Source organism: Athene cunicularia (genome assembly GCF_003259725.1).
Source record: "Athene cunicularia isolate RWA chromosome 3 unlocalized genomic scaffold, athCun1 chr3_part1, whole genome shotgun sequence".
NCBI classification, from domain to species: Eukaryota; Metazoa; Chordata; class Aves; order Strigiformes; family Strigidae; genus Athene; species Athene cunicularia.
The window spans coordinates 97,441,629-97,461,634 of record NW_020799097.1 but is presented as its reverse complement, the minus strand read 5'-3'; the positions used below and the strand labels follow the sequence as shown (position 1 = coordinate 97,461,634).

The following is a 20,006-nucleotide window of genomic DNA, read 5'->3' as shown; positions in this document are numbered from 1 at the left end:
CACTTAAGCCTTATGATTATGCAGAAAGTTTAAAAAAATCTGGTACAGACAAGGAAACAGAGTCCAGGAGCTCTCGGATTTGTTGAAATGCCATAAAAGAATGCTCTGTTTGGGGCAGGCAGACAGTCTGATTATGTGTGTAGTATGATCACAAAGCCAGGAGGAAAAGAGGGAAAAAACTGAACTCATCTGTCTGCTTAAGGCCAATCTTTTTGTTTTTTAATGCAGCTCTTGCTCTCACTACCTGAATGAAATCATACTTGGAGAGAGCACGTCCTTTAGGTCAGAGCCACAGTCACAAGACTGCCTTTTCTCCCTTGCCACAGGTTTTACATTTCAGGAGTTGATGAAATAATCCCTGCATAAGGTAAACAAGACTCAGTTCAGCTGAATATAATAGATTTACCCAAGGTTTCAAGTGAAGACTGAGAACTGCGAAGTACTTTAGGTGAAAAGCTCAGTTTCAGGGGAAGATATTATTCACTGCAGATTTTTAAGAATGAAAACACCAGCTGAGTCAAACTATTCCAAAGCCAGAATATTTTATGTATGATCAGCTTAATAAATGGAAAAATGTGTAAATCCATTCCTTCTAGAGCATTATAAAATGGCATTACATAGGAGATTGATTTCCAGAGCTCCCAGGGGTACGCTCTCTTTTCCTGATGCACATGTCTAAGCACCATTAACACTGTTACCAGGGGGACAATATACATGTCAGTATAAAGTACATGATCAGAACCTTCTGAATTACAACTCCCTAATTAGTGTCCCTGTGTCAATTATCCCATTCAGGATGTCAAATATTTCACAAGAATTAAATTTCAAAATATACAGACACTCTGTTTGAGATATAAAATCCCAAATGGCTCCTCAACATATATCAATGTTATTATATCACATACAGCAGGTAAAAGATTAAATGGTCTTCCACATACCTCTACAATTTTAAACCTACCATGCTTTTGATAGCACTTAATTTGGCACCACTGTTGCATCCATATATTTTCACTTGTGGGGATACTTACTGTGCAACATGGGAGAAAAAAAAGGTTTCATATTTTCAGCCAGCATTTTCCTTTCCAAAATAGTGACAACATTGTAATGCAATGCCCAAACTTTACTTCTCTGAGCCCTGAATCCAAAGCTGAAGGATAGGGGAGAGAAGGAGAGGAAGAAAAAAGAGGCTCTACATGGTCGACATCAGAGAAATCTTTGCTTCACCACATATTCTTCACTGCCAGGGAGTAAAGAATATGTGTGTGTGCAGCTGGGATGTAAGCATATCCAGTTGGAAGTGTTTTGGCTTTCAGATTAAATCAAGCTTCCCCTAAGAAATCTGGCTTCTTGATATACATTAATATTCAAGTTATAAAACAAACTTGGCCTCCATCTATTAGAGGAAGCTGATCTCCAAGTGAGCAAAATAACACTGGGCTGATTCAACGGGGCAGAGACACACACCTAAATTAAAATCTCTGTGTAGTCCCCAAACTAGTTCATGTTTCCAGAATGAAGATGAACTAGTGAATCAAGATCTAATTTATTTTATACCTAGGACAGCTTTAATGCTTTACAAATTGAAATAATTTAATGTTTGGTAACCTTTCCCTTATTTATCACTTTTTCACTGTCACTTTTCCACAGATGTCTTGATCAAAAAGTGGTTACATAAAAACGCCCTAATGAGCAAATTTACTGACTGAAACCAGGACAAAGAATCTGAATTGACTATTGAAGAAAATGCACAGAGAGCAACTTTTGGGTGTATAATTGTAAATATTGTGTCAGAAACTCAGCCCTCACAATGACACTCGTCTATTTGAGATAGAAGCAAGTACTAGCAAGCCTAATGTGGTCAAATTTTGTCATTAGACCAAACAATAGACTATTCTTGAGCAAGCAACAACACAAAAATTAGTCTCAGAAATCATTAAGGAAATAATTTAAAATATCAAAGAAAAGAGAAACATGTTTGGCTACAAAGAGGCAAAATATTGCAAATAAGTTGTCTTTTACAAAGAAATATCCAGAATCCTAATCAAGGGCTTCTTGTACATCATCTGTGCTGTAATAGCATATAAAGTGGGCTGAAGGTAAGAGATTAGAAAGAGACAAATGCCATTAAAATACAAAGGTCTACACTATAGTGTCTTTTAGTGTCTCAGACCAGCTTTGAGGAGACGGGGGAGAAAAGAGAAAAAGAAACAGAAAAATCTGAATGAAACCAAAATGCCTGACACAGCTTTACACATTCGTAAACTACATTTTAGCAAGTAGTTTCAAGGACATTTTTGAAGTCTTTCAGTTTAAGCTCCTGCCCTTGATGCTCTCTGTAAGCAGGAACTCCCTTTATCCCACCCCTGTGGGAGCTGTGAACCACTGAAGACAGGGAATCTTTTATTAGGCACATGCAGAGTGAAAAGTGCAGTGTGGCTCCTCCCTGCGCTCTCATCTCAAAGCAGACCCTGAACACAACTCCAGTACAAATACTACGCACAACCATCGACAACAAAATATTTTCCCATTATAATGGATCCCTTTTCCAAGTCACTTTTTTCTTACATTTGCTATTTCACACCAAATCTATTAATAAAAGCCAGATATCATTTTTACCCTGTATTATCCTTTTTAGTGGTACCTAAATTCATTGATATATATACTAGTGCTTAATATGCCAAGCTCAATCTAATATCCTCCTCCTAGTGCTCTCTCCCCAACAACTTCATCACGTGTTTCAGCTTTCCTTTGAAGTGACTTCCTTGCCTGGCATGCTAAAATCCAGAAACAGAGTGCCTATCATTATGACTGCAGTTCATGCCCTGACTAGTCACAGCAGAAGGAGAATTAGACTATAATCTCCTAAACAATGTAGAATCTGTAAATCAAAACCAACCAGCTCTTTTTGGCATGTAGATCAATGAACCGGTGTAGGGTATGAAAATCCAAGAAACTTTTCGAAGGTGAAGTCAACCACAGCATATGGATTTGTTCAGCTTGGATTTTTTCTCTCCTCTGCCCTTCACCCCCCCCAAAGCAACTCTTCAGAAAACATTTTTTATTTCATCCTGAAAAACAGCAGCTTCTGCTGGACTAGAGGGCAAAATAGGCACACGCAAACACAAACTTACAATACAGTCAGTACAGAGATTAAAAACAACCTACCTTCAGTACTACCCCACCTAGCCTTCTTGATGGTAAGGATGTTTGCATTTCTTTGCTCTAAATATAAAAACAAACGGTGGCTGCTCTAATCAAAGGAATAATAACATGTTGCCCCAAAGATTTACAATGCATCAAAACATTTATACAGACTCTAGAGTTATTTCACTGAAGAAATACAAACTAACCATAGCTGCATACAGAAAATATTCAGAAAGAGTCAGAGGAATGGAGTTGTGCCTGATGGAGTAACATAAAGTTTCTTGGCACAGAGGAACAATTTCCATAACACAGTGCATGAGGGGTTTCTACTTGCAGAAATGAAGCCCTATCATGCTGATTGATATGTCGTCATGCACAGAATTTAACTGGGATAGCCCAAGTCCCACTGGAAGTCACTGACGCTTTACATTGTAAGTTACTTGAAACCTCACAGGTGTACAGGGAGCTCTCTTCCAGTAACGCAAGTGGGACTAAATATAATCCCCCAAAGAAGTGTCCATAAGATCAAATTTTTCTTTATCTGTCCTAATGAAAAATGGCAAATTGAAGGCTTACGCGAAAGAGTTTTAGACTTTTTTCTCTCTAGTCTTCTTTACTTTCTCAGCTTTGATGTTTGCGAGGTTCATCATATTTCCTGGGTTTTGCTCCTTAACGGCTGCAATTCTCCCAGAAAGGGGGAAGGTAGCAGAGGCCGATCTGCTAACCATATACACCCAATACGTGCTTCCTAAGGCTTCCTCTTAGTGACATTTCCAAAGTGCATAGTTAACTATTGTAAACAAAAAATCTGTAATCCTAACTCCTCCTTCCACTCAATTTTTCATGCCAATGTGGGCCAGTGGGGAAAGAGAGGGCCTCTGGAGTATCAGCTTTAGTAGATGGGAACACGCAGGATAGTGTGAAACAGTTGGAAGGCCAGGTTTAAACATGTAACCTGAAACACTGGAAACTAGAACTCACAGCGGGGCTTAGCAACAAAATCAACAATATAGGCAGCACATGACATGTGATCACCAAAGCAGAACCAAGGTTGCTTAAATATAGCCTCTGTAGGTATTAGAATATTTCTGAGAAGTACACATCAAGCACGAGACAGATGCTACTAATAAGTAGAGCTTTAGACATTTATTTTTGTATTTAAATATCCAGCTATATTTATCTGAAAGACTTAACCATACCATTCTTGACTGAAAGGTATGCCAGTTACTTACTGTTGTCTAGACAAAAAGATTTAAAACTGGAAAAGATAAAACCTTTGCAAGGGAACATGGAAAAGTGCTTTAAGAGTCCATGAGAAGGGCAGTATCTCTGCATTTGAGTCCCCAGAGCTCTGGCTTTAAGAGCTCTGTCTGTTGGGGAATTTAGTATATTAATTATTTCGTAAACAGTTTCCTAATGCGTGTTCTTGAACCTACATAATTTGGGTTTGGGGGGAGAGGTTAGTAAGTTATGAAAACTCTAGAAAGCTGGAAAAATCAATCAGTCTTACAGGCAGGAGTGATGTCTGATGATCATCCAACACTTCTGGAGTTGTGACCACGGTGTGGTGAACCACTTCAAACTAGGACATAAAGACATGAATCATCTACAGTGAGTAAGCTGTACCACTTCCAAATTTCCTGAAAAAAAAAAAAAAAATCCAGACTATCTGGACACTTACCCTAAGTGTTTGGACAGCTTTAAATGATCCTGTGATCTCAGTGAAGAAATTGTTCTTGAAATGAGTTACACATTTCACCTCTATTTTTAGCATAACCATAAACCAGACCCGCTAAAGAGAAGTTTCCCAATCTCTGCTGCAGTAATTTGGTACCATGTGGTACATAAAGCTGGAAGGAAACAGAATACAAAAGAGTTATCACAGGATTCAAGGAGCAGAAAGGTATGAAGAGTTTCACAAGCTTCCCTAAATATTCAGAAAAACACACACACATATATATTTGGACAGGGCAAATATTTCTGCATCACTATATCCTTTAAGCATTTCATCACCAGTGTAAACAAACAATGGACTAAGAGCAGAGGTCAGATAATGCTTCAGAACATCAAGTTCCTATCAAGAGAGAACTTTAGATAGACACAGGAATGAAGTTGCTACATGGCCCCTTGGTCACTCCATATGCATTGCACAAAAGAAAAAAGTACCCTGGAGAAATAAGTGAAGACAAAGCCCAGGTGATAAAAAGTCAGCGCACTGGCTTTATGCAACTCATTTCTCCCATTCTGCTGGGAACGATGTTGAGGTTCAGGCCATGAACACAGTGCACAGAACCAAAGCACACAGTGCTCTGTGTAGGTCTTTTACAGCCACGAGCTCCTGAGACAGGGGCAGCCCCAAACAGCAGAAATATTCATAAGGGCAGCATGAGTCAGTCACCTTTCTTTTCCCAAAACTGTCGTGGGGAACTGAGTAAGAACTCATTTTACTGAATACTCACCCTTATTTCCTAAGTAGATCAAATCACTTCACAATTTATTTTATTATACTTGTACTAACCTGAGATATTGATCTTAAAATACTTCCAGGTATAAGTCAATACAACTTTAACAAAGAATTCATGTGGCAAGAATGTTAAGCAATAACTTCACCAAATCTAATTCTTGTATATGGATAAGTATTGCTTTTGTCGACTAAGAATTTTTCCTGTGACTCAATAAATCTCCTCATGGAATTAGGTGCTATTCAAGATACATAGAGTTGCAAAACCTATTCCTGCCTTGATATAAAATTATAGGAAATAGACCTGGAAAGAACTTTAAAAGGTCATCTGGTTTGTCCTGAAGGCAGAATCAATAATCATGTCACTTGGGACAAATGTATGTTCTTAATGATGGTGACTTCACCACCTCCCCAGGCTTCACTATGTTTATGTTTAGAAAGATTTTCCTAATAACTGCTCTGACTCTTCCCTGGTGTAATTTAGCTTGTTGTTTCTTATTATGTCTCCCTTGAACTAAAAGGCCATATTATTCTTTTCCTCTTTACAACAGTGGGGGTTTTTTACATCTTAATTATTGCCTTGACCTTTCCTTGTTCTTCTTGAGTGCTTAAGAATCCAATTTTTTCAAGTTCTCTTTGGATACAGTGCTCCAAACTGAGTCTTTACCAGTATAAAACACTAGATTACTTCTGCAGGCTGCATTCTGGTTTTCATATATATATACTAGCTGGTCACTTAGCTTTTTAATAATTCAGCAACTCACGTTTAACTTGATTTACTTTCATTCTCAGATCTTTTCCAGAGAACTGCTGTCTATTGTGTTACCCCACCCTGTATTTGTGCAATTGATTATTTCTGCCTAACACTTTGCATTTGTCTCTATTGAACTTAATCCTATTTTTTTCAGATGATCTCTCCAATTTTTCAAGATCATTTGGGATTCTAATTCTGCTTTCCACATGTTCAGAATCCCCCCTTCTCCTGTCATATGCAAATTTAGTGTATATAATATTATTCCCTCATTCAGATCATTCATGAGAATATTTAACAGTATTTAATCAAGAACAACTCCCTGTGGAACCTTCTCAGTGTATTTCAATTACACAATAAAATTAGGTAATTATTGTCTGAGTTTCACTTTTCATTCAGCTTTGCATTTACTCTCAAGATTATGTTTCCTTAGCTTTCTGATGAGAATATCATTCAAGAGTAACATAGTCACATAAGTAAGTAACATAGGAGCAGGAGACTCAGTCTGTTCCCTGTATCTGTGGACCTGTTACCACATCACACCAGGAAGTTAGTTTGCGTTGTTGTAATTTGCCCTTGATAAATTATTAGCTATTCCCTCTCTCCATGCTGTGTTCTAGTTGTTTATGAATGTTTAGAACATTCATTGCACAATTTTTTCTGAGAGATTTTGGTGATTTTGTTATTGAGTATGCAACTAAGTAACAGCACACAATATCATGCAAATTAATTTTATGCAAAAGTCATAAGGATCTTTGATTTTTTTTTCATCAAAACTTATTCTTCAAATATTCACTGTTAAAGAGGGAAGCATCTGTAAGAGGTCTTGAGTAAGTATAGAAGCATGCATCTCACACATAAATGATGTATCTCATTGATCAGCACTAGTAGAAACATCCCCCTATGCTGATTTATGTCTCAATGCAGCATTCATTGGAATAAAGGCCCCCACAAAGTATATGGATATCATGTGGTAGCAAATCAATTATGTTCATTCGAATCACACTCAAAGCACTTATGTCATGTTGTTGACTCTTCAACCACCTGCTCTTGTCAAGGAGGTCTGGCACACAGTCTTTGAAGCATTCTTGATTTGCTCCAGTCATGCCCTGTTTTGATTATAAAAAAATCTGTTGTCATAATTTTCATATCGATATCTTCTGAAGAACCATCACTATCTGTAGATGTGCATAAATGTGCAGAAGATACATGGTCTCTTTTGTGCATTAGTCAGATGATATAGGCTATCTAAATACATATCTGTCAAATTAAAATCCAGTTAAAAATGAAGTGAGGCAACATCCCTGACCAGATTTACGACTAAAATAGATGATCTACTTTTTATCTGAAGTCAAGTCATGTGGAAGACCAGGAGGCATTCAGATGTAAGATTCCAACAGAATTACCCTTGAAAATAAAGATGTTGAATTATTAGACTTTATGCAAAAAAAAAAAAACCCACAAAACAAAAAACACCAACAAAACAAAACCAACAACAAATGCATATTTTACCAAAACAAATGACTCTTGCTTCAACTCTGCACAAAACAATTAAAACAAATCCCCCATTAATCCTAACAGCCACTGTAGTCACTCTATGTCTAGGTGTGTGGATTTGTCTGCATTAATAGGGGAAAAAAAAAAACCAAAACCATAAAAATAAACTGTTTGTAATGAGTCACATGAGAATAGAAATCAATTTGTTGATCAGTTTTTCCAAGAATCAATTCTGAAATTTTCTGAGCAAAATTTATTGCTGGAAGAACATCTTCACTTTTGACAGTATGCTAAAAAAAGTTGGAAAGTAGAATTTCACAAGTTGTTTATGGACAAATTTTCTCTCAGGTAATCTCATTTTAAATAGAATTATTCCAGATTTACATTAAATGGGTCAGTTAAAAAATAATCTTGGCTTTCATACATAGCACATGAGGGCTTTGCTGGCCTTTCACTTCTGGTGTTACTTTATGATGTCTCTGCAAGGAATTAGATATTTATAGGGTTCTCTCCTTGCAAATCTATCCAGAGTGTCAAATGTTAGATTTCTTTCCTCCAGTAATCACATTCATTGAGGATTAAAATTATAATACTTTATGTAAAAAATCTAACCTTTTCTTCCTGAATTTGCAGGAGTGGGAAAAGTGGTTTGGTTTTGTTTTTGTTTTTGTTTTTAAAAAAAAAGAGTAAGAGAAAATATACTTGAGGCTGGAGTCTGAGACCAAACATGTTCACCTGTGTGACTGTTTTACTGGGCATGTATGAATTTCTAAATTCAATAAATATGAAACAGGAGACAGTGAATCTCTCAAACCACAAATCAAAACTACTGAGGTCTTTAAGAAATGTTCAAGTTACACATGGCCTTCAGGACTGTCAACTGTTCCATTTCAGAGCAGGAGGAGTTGTCCTGTCAGGAACAGTAATGGCACAAAAGGAAAATGATCTAAGGACAATTACCAGTCTTAAGGATAAGAGGCAAATGTCTTTCCATTTAGCTATGATTAATCAATATTAATAAAGCTAATTTTCCAGTCTTTGTCTAATAAAATTTAGCAACTAGCAAATCTGGAATATTGCAACCAGGTGATTTATTACCATCCCTTCACTCTTTTTACCTCATTACTAACAATGAAATGATGAGACGAAGTGCCCTGCATGAACTTCCTGAAGATGCCATCCTATTGAACAATAAATGAAAAAGAACTGGCAGGTAAGAAAATCGCATACCTGTTTCATACTAATTGTCTACAGCTATAGTGGAATAGGGCAACTGCTTTCTTCATTCTCCCCAACCCCACATCAAACTTACCCTTGAAGGCCATTTCCTGAAATGGCACTTTTAGCTAATGGGAAAGCATATTATAGGACAGAGAGAAACTATAAATGGTAACAAGTCTTAAATTCCCCAGCTCTGGACTCCCATAACCTGTTGTTAATCTAGTCACTCTGAGGAAATGGTGGTATGATGATAATTAATTCTCAGTTCCTTCAAAGGAAGTGCTACATGGTATGCTTTAAATAGAAGGAAAAAGTATTATCCTTTCAGTGTTTTCATTGTTCATTGTTAAGCCACTGCATTCCTGTGCTGCATCCCACTGTGATGAAGCCAAGGGTAGTGTCTATCTGCTGTATTTTAAGTGGGCAGCAATTTACAGTGCATGTGATTGACAATATTTTTCCCCAGTGTAGGTACCACTGGTTTCTGCTATATTCCAAATACTTCTAACAAGAAATAATGCAGCAATCAGAAAATATCAGAACTGCAAAGAACTTTCCAAGAGACAGATGAAATGCGGCCTTTGCGCTGATTTCAGCAGTCCGTGGGAGAGGATCTAGGTGACATTATTAAACCACAAAATTTCACATATGCATGCTTCTGAAAAAAAAATTTCATTAACAAACGAAAATTTCAAAAGGTCCACCAAGAGCAGAAAAGGAAGAAACACATAAGAGGGCTACAGTGGACTTCAGGTCATGACATGCACTTGACCCATGCTGCACCAAAAGACACTGAAATTCACAGCTTGCAGTCCCACCTCATGTTCTTCCTTCTCTCAACAGGCTATGAACCAAAAAATATGCATTTTAAGTGTACCTCTGTTGTAAACTTTCAGTTGCATTGGAGTATGTTAAGCACCTTTCTTTTTAAATGAATTAAAATATTAAATATATAGACAAAGGGACTGTTAATGTAGGCCAGGGTAGACCTATATTAACTAGGATGTATATTCCAAATACAGCCAGACATCACAGTGACAGAAATGCACCAAACACAAGATTTGTGTGTTTCACAATGATTTTTTATATTTTTTTTTTAACTACAGAAAGAGATGTGAATGACTCATACAAGTTTTGAACAACAATGAATTATGGTGCAACAAGGAGGCTACACTTTGGTTTCTGCATATACCTTGAGCTTCAAATTTAACTATGGTGAGAGCATGGCATGGTGTGTCAGAAGACTGGAAAAGCTTTACTTCACAGGCATCTACACAGTAGAAGAGTTTATTGCCATTAGTGCACATGCAGTTTATAAGCACAAATCTCTTTGCCCACTGTTCTGTGGAGACACTTGCAAACAGTGAGGTGAAAATACAAGGATCCTCAGGTCACAAAGTGCACTCAGATGCTTACGCTTTTTGCCCGCCTTCCAGTGGGGTGATCCAAGTCCTCTTGTGGTAAGTCTCTGAGTCACGTCTAGAATCTTTTGTTCATTCTGGATTATTATAATTTACCATTAGCCAAACTTCTTCAAGCACTTTAGTCCAGAAGGTGAACTGCAAATCCTGGAAGATCAAAGTTACTCTTAAGATTTGTCGTGCTTCTTATTTCTTCCTGTAAATCAAAAAAAAAAAAAAAAAAAAAAAAAAAAAAGGAAAGTGGTTCATTTCTCCTTTTCTCCTTTTGCTCCTGTAAATTTGCTTCTTCCCATGGAGACAGATGAGGTGGCAGCAGATGGAATTAGAGAGTCAAATGTTTTGAATGTGGCTTGTGCAGCCAGCTCCACTTTCAGGAATCCAGAGCAGCTAATCTTGAAAGGAAAATGAACACGTCCTTCAAAACCAAATACCTGGCATCAGATGTGCAGTTTAAGCTATCGGCCATTAGTTCCAGCCTTAATAAACTGATCTAGAAAACAGCTTGCTTTCCCATACTCATTTCTTCTCTCAGTCTCTTCGGTTGAATAGTTGTAACAATTAGTGGGGGTATAATTGTGGATTCATCATCAATTTGGGAGAGAGAAATTTCTAAACCCTAAATTTTAGTCTTGCTAATTGATGCCATGTACATTTTTCTGCAAAGTACTTGGTCTCATTATGTCTTACAGTTCTACAAACATCACATACCTTACTAAAAATAACAGAGAGACCCTGTACTTAAGAGTTTGCCTGCAGGTGGTCATCATGTGAGCAACAGAGGCATTATTGAATCAATTCCTTTTTGCACTCTATGCCAGAACAATAACCATTAGAATAATTAGATTCTTTTGTTGGCCAAAGAACTCTGAGGTATCCATTTCTCCAGTTTCTGGCCTTTAGTGAAGACGAGTTGCTGTCTTAAAACTTTTATGGGCAACAAGCTGACTCTCAGGACAAATAGTTCCTTTCTCAGGTCAGAATCAAAACCTGTTGCATTAAATTATACTTGCTGTTGCCATGCCAACATGCTTTCTTTGCTCACACTTCATTTTGCACTCTGAATGGCATGCCTAATAAAAAATCAGGACTTTCCATTTTAGCCATCTCAAATGTACATCTGGACTCCATCCCAGACTGTAGGTTCCTTTAGGAAATATTCTAACTCCAGTTAAAAATACAGTTCTTAACCATTTAAAGGTGGCCAGGCATAATCTCCTGGCAGGACTGAATTTTAATACAAAGCACTTTGATAGACAACTACTATTCATATTTTCCGGTATTACAGAATTTGGTAGAGCAGCAAAGCAGAACATGAAGTTGTTTTCTATCATGCAGGGTGCATCTGCAAATTTTAGGAAGAAAATGTCAAAAAAGGAAAGAAACTTGCATCTAGCAAAATCTATAGACAAAGATGAGCTGTGTAGAGAGTATGGATGTCCAGGGGATATATTGCTTCCATGTAAAAATGCCTGAAGTTTGCCTTGGATGATAGTTTAAAAAAAATTATCCAGCAATTCTTCATCATGCCACCAGGACAGTCTGTAATAGTGTCTTACTGCAGAAGCAGTCTTGGTTCTTCTGTTCCCAGTTCACACTTGGTGTAGGGAGCAGGCTGAGTTGCAGAAATGTTCTCCCTGCTGCCCGGAGCATTCCAGTAGGCCAGGGAGGCACTTTGCTTTGTGCCTCATCAAGCTTTACCCCAACTAAAGAAAACAAACAGCAGGTTTTGAAGACACTGTAAACTTTGCCCTCACAGCTGGAGTCAGAGTGAAGCAGTGGCAGACAGCAATAAGGGACAGGCGAGAAGAAAACAAAAAGTGATGGAGAGAGACAGCCGCGGCACAAAGAGTTCATTCTGTGCCTCTATTAAGAAGTCTGAGAGTCCCCTACTGGGGAAAAGAAACCATTAAAATGTTCATTAGAAAGAATATCACCTTGGGCATTTATTATTTATTGCAAGTCTTCATAAATCATTACTCTTCGAATGTATTCCAATAAGTCCCCACGTATTCCCCATCCTGCTCCAGTCTGTTAGCAGACCAAACATCCCACAGCAAGTGGCCAGTACCACAGTGCTACTTTGTGGCAGTGGGACATTTGGTTTACAAGGAGGTTTCTTTTACATGCACAGCTAGGACTGATTTACACTTTGAGCTTTTGTATCTGAATCCACAGAGTATTTAATTTTAGATTATCCAAAAGAAGAAAGTTATAACAATCAAAAATAAAGATGAAAGTACTCTACACAATTTCTTCAGCCATGCCAGTCGTTTTAAGAAGGGTGAAACAACACTGGAAGCGCTGGTCATGCACACAGTACCCAGCCCACCACTCCAGCTGCATGTCTACATTAGCTCCTCAGCCCTGTAACGTAAAATCCTCTGCCTGGTTTCCCTTTAATCTTTGCTTGTTTTGCTTTATCTACTCCAGAATTTGCCTGTAACAAAGTTCTTCATTCACCATTTGAAATACAGAGCAGGTTGAGACTAGACAAACTACGTATTAAGGTTATCTATTTCTACCCGCACAGCGTGAAAGGCAAACACAGAAGAAGACCATAAGATTTGGCATGTAGCTCTGCTTTCTCATTTCTTACTGGAAGTAGATGACAACTGACAGTATACAAGATTTCCTTTGGTATACTGATTTGTGTATTTTTTAAGACAGACTCCCAACTAAATGTTCTCCCCATATACAGCCAGATCCTGCTGTAGGGCACACAGCCTGCTGGAGCATGATCTCTCCAAAGATCCACAGCACACCTTCCTCCTGCTCAAGCATACATCACTGAGGTGTATAGTTGCTGGGCCTACTGTTAGGTATAGGTCCAGGGTTGTATTCATGATGATTCTCCAGCTACAGTATATAATCACATCCTGCCATACTGCTCCAGCTAATTCTGCCATTAGGTGATGCAGACTTCCTTAGATAGCAAATGCTGCCAGAATGCACAAGAAGAGCATAACACTACAGGCCTGTGACCCATAATGCAAACTGCTTTAGAAATTTCTCACCCCTATTTATCATGTTACCCTGAAATTACAGAAGTATATCTACTAGTTGGCGTTCATTTGCATGAGGACTCAGTCAAGAGAACTCACACAGGTGAAAAATAACTTTATATTCTCTAAAGAAGAAATATAGAACTTTCCAAAGACTTTTAAATTGGTCATACTATCGCACTTGACATGGTCATTTTTAGAAAGTTAGGTTTAACCACTTAGTAGACTCTACAAACTTGATGGACACCAACAGACTACTTCAAGTCCAAAGACATTTGGAGGGTAGTGAACTGTTTAGTGAAATTAAATCCATAGTGAGCCTGAATCTAAAGCACTTTCCACAAAAATTCTTATGCATTTGAGATATAGATCTTCCTAAATTAAGAGGATTGCAGACAAAATATGTGTGAGACAATAGTTCACATAAATCAGATCTCCTCCACTGATCTAATTCTTTTATTCTTTTGCTTTCCCAGAAGTATTCCTGCACTCAGGAATTCTTTTAATTATGGGAATGAGAACTAGGCCACCCAAACACATCATGTAGCCTTAATGATGAACAAGCAATAAACAAAATGTTAAATCCCTCTTTCATTCTTGGCCAGCCAAAAGAGAGTTAAACTTAGCAGTTCTCAGTTCCCTATTTTACAATATCATTGACTGACATTGTTAACATCAAGGAAATACTGATATGATAAGGTATATTTCATATGTTCAGTCACAACATTAGTACAGGGAATAAAGATGTGCCAAACTATAGAATGATGAGACACATCAATAGCAAGAAGTCAGTATGTTCTTCCTTTACCCATATGCTACATGGTAGATTCTAGAGATGCTTTTACTCGGGGTGCTTTGGGCAGAAAATTAAGAGGCTTACAACTGTACCATTTTACTTAGTGTGTCTTGTACTTGGGTGCACTTAGTTTTAATTGTTGACAAAATTTATTATTTTCCTTGAAACAAGAAGAACTGCTTTCAACACTGCAAAATAGAATTTTACTGGATTTTCTTTCACAGCACAGAACATGAGCGCAATGTCCTAGGCACACAAGTAAAAAGGATGGCAATTACCTGGCAATATGGCATCAATTAGGAGAAAGGACTAAAATTTATTTTCACTTTCGTTATAGAATTGTGTTGTTAAGGTATAGTTTGCAGGGGGGAGGATAAATTATTTCTTTTTGTCTCTTTCTTATAGAAGGAGTGCCTCTAAAGATGGTTTTCTAGCTTTCTTTTTAATGAATGTGTACTTCTTAAAAGACAGCAATTCTACGTTTTTTTCATGTTCAAAATGTATGAAGATTTATTCAGTAATTAAAATAAGTATTAAACTCAAGAAACTGGAGAGAAAGAGTGTACTTTCCATTGCTTCATAGTCATCATCTGAGAGGACACAATTCCTTCAAGAGACCTAAATTTGGATGCTCTGTCCCTTCCACATGAATAGGTGCTGTCAGTCATCCAGGCACATTTAGAATATAATAATTACCCCTGACATATGTTAATTGATCTCTGTGTCTAAGAACCTTATGATAAAATAAGGATATAATATACATTTTTGGTACATGGAAACCAGAGTCAATGTAATATAATAGTGTAATGAATAAAATCAAATAATTTCTGTTCAGAGTGTGATTCTGTAAGTTATAATACTATTTATAACTTGTTCACTGTTACAAACAGGCTTTCCAGCCACTTTCCCATGTTTTTTAAAAAGAGGCTTGACTGCACAAAGGTCTTCTCACTCTCTGGTAATGATAAGCATTAAGAGCAGAAGTCTTGTGAATACCTAAAGCCAAGGTGACACACTTGCATAAACTCTGCAAAAAAGAAGAAACCACAATCTTACCATGTTTTGGGCAATTTGTATAGCTACAGTTCTGCTTTGTATTAAACACAGCATATTTTCCAGGATATATAAGAGGGGAGAGGTGAGAAGGAGAGGAAGAATGGTAAAATGGGTAAAACAGACCTTTAAGGAGAGGAACTTCATCACAGGTCGCTGTGATCCACATTAAAAATTTTTGTCAACACTGGACAAGTGGGCTTACAATTTTGCCACACTGAACGTATATTCAGATGAACAGATAAATTGGGACATATTTATTACAGTTTATAACTTTTCTATGTTTCCAGATGCAGAAAAACAATATGAAAGCACAATTGCAATAATCCCATAGCATCCTTAGATTTAATCATTTGTATGACTTATATAGTAGATATCCAACAGTTCTGTGTGTCACAGGACTTGCTGGCTAGAGACAGCTGCCTTCTCCGTGTGTTTTCAATGGATTTCCTCTATTACACCTCCTGAAGTTACTTGAAAGAATTTAATATTCTCACTTCCTCCTAGGTAAATCACTCCTGTGTTTTTCCTCCTGGAGTTTATTGTCTCTCTCTGTATTGTGTTTAGATTGAGGTCAACGGTTCTGGTCTCTGTTTCCTCCCCAGCTACACCAGCCCACAACCTCTCTTCCAGGCAGGAAAACCCAAGTGACGGTCAGCAGGGAAGTGAAGGTCAGAGATTTCCTTGGCTGGCCTTCGACGCCTTCCCGCAGCAAACTGAGTCAGCAGCACTCCTCGCAGATTACCTGGCCTCTTGAGGGCATTCAAAAGAATAAAATTGCACAACTGATGTCTCTTTCATGAGAAGTCCAGTTTTTAATCCTAGTGGAAGACTCTTCTTCACAAAGTGTTAGTTTTTTTGTTAAATCTGGTTTGCAACCTACCCCTGATGTCTGTCAAACTACTGAAGCAGGCCCAAACAGAAATTTACATCCATTTAACTTTAGTTGAATGTCAACTTAGATAGGCAAACAAGTAGAATTTTATGCACTTTTAGTAAGTTTTTTTCTTTAATGGTTTAGCAATCCTAAAAATGTCTGAGTTAATCCACATTTCACAACAGTTCCTTTTATTAAAATATGTCATTCTTATACACAATTTTTAATTAACACTCCCTCTTTACCATGCACATAAAATATTGTGATGGAAGTGGGAAAATTTATTTTACAACTGTAAATCTAAATTTTTAAAACTGAATATTGATTCTCATTTCTGATTATTCAACACAAGCCAGTTTACAGCCTTCAAAAAGTGGGTATTCAATATTCTCTGATATCCTATGGAGTTACTGATGTCAACAGTATAAGCTTTGACCAACACTGCATTCTTAGTCCAAAGTCTAACCTGAAGCAGTTGCTTGATGGACACCCAGGTAGAAAATATGAGATGCAAATATTTCTCAAATATAAGGGCAAGACTGACTGACAAGTAAAATGCGAAGAAGTGCTGCAAGGGGTAGATAATTCTCATGCGGAGCCGATGGATGGAGAATGTGAAGGTCTCTTTGCAACATTTTTTCAGGAATTTCCTTGTTTCTAGAAGAAGTTCTGCTGAGATGGACAAGAACATCTTCATTTCAAAGCACCACTTCGACATCATCTACCCTGGAGCAGACAGCCAGCCACATGGTCAAGGCATTACCTGAGAACACCAGACACCTGCCTTCAATTCCCTTGGGTCAATGTTGCTTGCATCTTCAGTGGGACTCTCATATGGTGATGTTACGCTCAATTCTGCTGCAAGGGCCCAGCTCCCAGAGCAGGCCATGCAGTCTCAGCCCAGGCAGCGACTCCTGTGTAATCACAAAGTACTTACATGCACAGCAGTGGGATCGCCAGCAGCCAGAGGCCTCAGTCTGACAAGCTGCTGAAGGAAATGCCAAATGGAGAAGCGTGTCTGGAACCCCTCATTTCTCTACACTACAGAGCTTCTTTAAACTCACTCTGATCATAGGAATTACTCATTAACCCCTCCTGTATTCAGATCACTCTTTTGTTTTAAGCAGTCAGTGTTAATATCATTATTCGCCTTAAGCTATAGTGCAGAGGACAGAAGACTTCTGCAGGTAATGGGTAACAAGGACCCTACATCCACAGCACCCTTAGGATCCTGAATCTACATATCCCCCACTCAGCAGAAAACTCCAGAGTACTTCCACGTAAACCTCAGTTGTTCTTATCAGAGGTGAAGGATACAGCTTTGAACATCTGGGTGGGAGCTCTGACACAACAGCTCAGTGTTTCACCACCAGCACTATCCATGAGTCTGAATGGAAGCAACCACGGCTGCTTGCTTTTGTGCTCAAACTACCGCTGTCACCATGAACAGACCTACCAAACCTGACCCATCAGGAGATGTCAAGCCAGAGAAGCCTGTCTTATGACTTCTGATGGTGCTTTTACCATGCCAGGACACTCAGTCTTGCCAAAATGGTATTACTTCTGAATAAAGGCAGTGCTACTTAATTAATTTATTGGCAAAATTGTGTCTCTGGGCTTTCAGAAATCACAATGACTGCAGATGGCCTTGTGAGCTCTCAATCTGAACTGAAATTTAGGCATCTGAGACTCACTTAAGGGGCTTGAGTCCTCCCTTTGACCAGTACAGACAGGTCTGTCTATGGCTAAGAGCCACACATTTACTGGTAGATTAAGCAACGTCAAATGCCTTTCCTGTTAAAGTGGTGGAGCAGCCCTGACACGGTTTTAGTCTGGGTCAGCTAGTATTTGGGAGAGTGCCAGGTTACAGCTAATTCCTAGCCACAGCTCATGAGTTAGTATAGGCCACATACTGCTCTTGAAAGTCCGTCTGGCTTTTCTGAGTGTAGGAGAGTTCAATAGTATGGACACAGTCCTTCCAGTTGCAAATAAATTTAGAGCTAAACTTGCTAACATGGCAGTGAGGGCCAGACACAGAAATGCTTTCGTGTCTCAGCAATTATGTTCCACAGTGCAAGACAGCAAAGCAAAGAGAAGAAAGTATATAAGATTACACAATGAAGGCTTGTCCTATGTTGGGAACTTTCTGTCCTTGGCAACAACAAAAAAAAAATAATTCTGCTAATGACAAGACATACCATATTCTTATGTTATAGAGTTGCACTTGTAAAATGGAAACACAGGCTCACAGCTGATAAATAGCCAGAGAAAGCATTCACCAGGCTGATTATAAATATGTGCTCAGATAGCTCAGGGACTCTGAGGATTGAAATCATGAGATACTCTACACGACAACATGGTTATTTAAATACCTCCTCTTCCACCGGGAGTTCAGCCATTACTCAAAGAGAGGAAGCATATTCATTCCTGAGTGCTCCAGACATGGGACAGTTATGAAAAGCTTTCTGCACAAATGAAGTAAATGTGGTATCCCACAGGGAGACTGAACAGCAGCTTCTGTCACAGACTCAAAACTGACTGTACCTGAATGAATGGAGGCTGGAAGGTAGCTAGGTTCATGGACATCAGTGTTTGTTGAAGTCTGTCTGTCACTTCCTCTTGAGGGTTACTTATGTGGGTTTAAAATTTTATACAATTGCAATAGATACAGCTGACAGCATGAAAACAATTAGATTAACATATAAACAGTTGAGGATATAATGCTATTAAAATGGATGTTCAAGGAAACCGTAGCCATTTCTACAGCTGTTTTGGAAAGTCTCTCTTTGGCAGAACATGCTGGATTGTCATTCTAAATGCCTGTGCTTCCCATGCTGGTTTCCTGAGGAAGGGTTTGTGGACGGACTTGTTTATTTATTACATTTTTTTTACCCCTCTTAGCTGTAGCTGTGGATTCCCAAGCCTTGTGAAAGTAGTCATTAGTTGCCTTGTTTGGCAAGGAGAAATCTGTAAAGAAACCGGCTCCTGTCCAGAGGGTTCCTGGAATTTTCTCCCAACCTTGTGTAAGAGCTTAATAAAATAAAATCTAATTTTATGTAAGATTTGTTACAAGGTCATAGGTGTTTTGTGAGAACAAAGAGCAAAAGAAATGAAATTATGTTTACTGTTCTGAAGTAAATCATACCAAATGAAGTTCAGATGGGACTTGCTAAGGTGATCATCCCTCCAACTGGAACAAGACCACAAGGATCAGATCCTGTCATCTTAAATGAGAACCAAAGGAAATTAGCATCACCTACATCCACATACCCTGAGGCTATTTTGAAGGCAAGGTCCTTGACTGTGCCAGCCTAAAGCTGCAATAAACTCCCACAAAAACAATGGACAATCACAGCATTTATGACCTTCTGTCCCTCAAGTGTTGACCTTTTTTTCTCTGAGAAACAGAAAGCAACCTGTTCTTACATGTTTTTAAAACAAACACTCCATTGCAAATGCCTGCCCCTTTAGAGGAAGGCATACAGAACAAACACCTAACGGATTTTTAGTCACGTTATTTAATACACTGTTAGAAGAGGAACAGATGCTAGAGCAAAAAGCACATTATGAAGCCAGCATAACAGTATAAAACAGTAAAATACTACCTCTTTAGAAGACATTTATGCACTTGGCACTGAACATGTGAATCTTAAGAAAATACTACCTTATGTAGAGTGCAAGTCCTATTTATAGAAATTATGTCCCTGACAACAGTATCCATCATTTTCTGAACTGAAGTCTGCAGTTCTGGAGTGATTTTCAGTCATATCCATAAAGCTGACA

The 20,006-nt window shown here is 38.2% G+C and overlaps 1 long non-coding RNA gene across 1 annotated transcript; it reads right to left on the bottom strand.

Annotated features, from left to right (window-relative positions):
- Positions 1-3,156: 3,156 nt before the first annotated feature.
- On the bottom strand, positions 3,157-10,691 carry LOC113478613. Its single transcript, XR_003398096.1, has 4 exons — positions 10,592-10,691; positions 4,826-4,994; positions 4,655-4,726; positions 3,157-3,222 (listed from the first exon to the last, which is right to left on the bottom strand). It is a non-coding gene; the product is annotated as an uncharacterized LOC113478613 (long non-coding RNA).
- Positions 10,692-20,006: the final 9,315 nt, after the last annotated feature.